Consider the following 970-nt stretch of genomic DNA (forward strand, 5'->3'; position numbering starts at 1 on the left):
ATCCTACTGTATTACAAAAAAAAAAAAGGATACCACAAAAAAAACAACAACAAATCATTGAAGGAATCATTGAAAATATCTGAATATGCAACAACAGCTTTTCCTGCATTCTGACTGGCCGTATACATTTTTTAGTGATGTGTGAGAAAGAGAGCTTATAAAGGATAATTCCTTTATTTTCTTCTGTTGTATTTTTGATAGTTTTGTCACTGATCACTGACCTCAGTTTCATACTTGCAAGTCAAACCACTGAAACAACTATTGTATATACTCAAGCTTATAAAGAAAAAACACCCAAGTCTCTTTTAAAGTCTAATATGCAATGACAGGTACTATTTATAGTCTCCTATGCAGCTGCTATTAGTGTCATCACTCAACACTCACTCCCCTAATTAGCTACTTAGTGATGACACTTATAGCTGCTGTGTAGCAGACTACACTATTTATCATAATTTATTCTTTTTTATCTGACTATTACATTGAGTGGTTCCACAACAGCCTTATGTTGCGGGGAAAAACTTATAGTTTTACATGTACAATAAAATTATGAATCTATTCATGGGCTAGGAAAAGCTTTAGAAATTAAATATCATTTGTCTCTAGCTGAAAGGAGCTCAGAAAAAAGTGCCCTGATAGGAATTAAACCCACAACCTTCCAGATACCAGTCAGATGCTTTACCACTGAGCTACAGGAAAGACTTATGATAAGCGGTCTGCATTTACTGGGTTTATTAAATAAGAAGAAAATATTCTTCTTTGAAAATGAAATCTATTGTAATGATAAAATATTTGGATTTTTTCCTGTCCAATGACTTAACGGCTGCTGTGAAACCACAATAATAATAAGATTTATGACAATTATATAATACCTAACTGAATATTATCTAGTAAATATCTTATATTTTCAGTTACACCCTTGGGAAATTTTTGTATACTTAACATGTAATTAATCACTACTTAACACATGTAA

Source organism: Actinia tenebrosa, unplaced genomic scaffold (assembly GCF_029948245.1).
Source record: "Actinia tenebrosa isolate PJP-AT-01 unplaced genomic scaffold, QUT_ActTen_1.0 PGA_scaffold13__45_contigs__length_12533684, whole genome shotgun sequence".
In the NCBI taxonomy this organism is placed as follows: Eukaryota; Metazoa; Cnidaria; class Anthozoa; order Actiniaria; family Actiniidae; genus Actinia; species Actinia tenebrosa.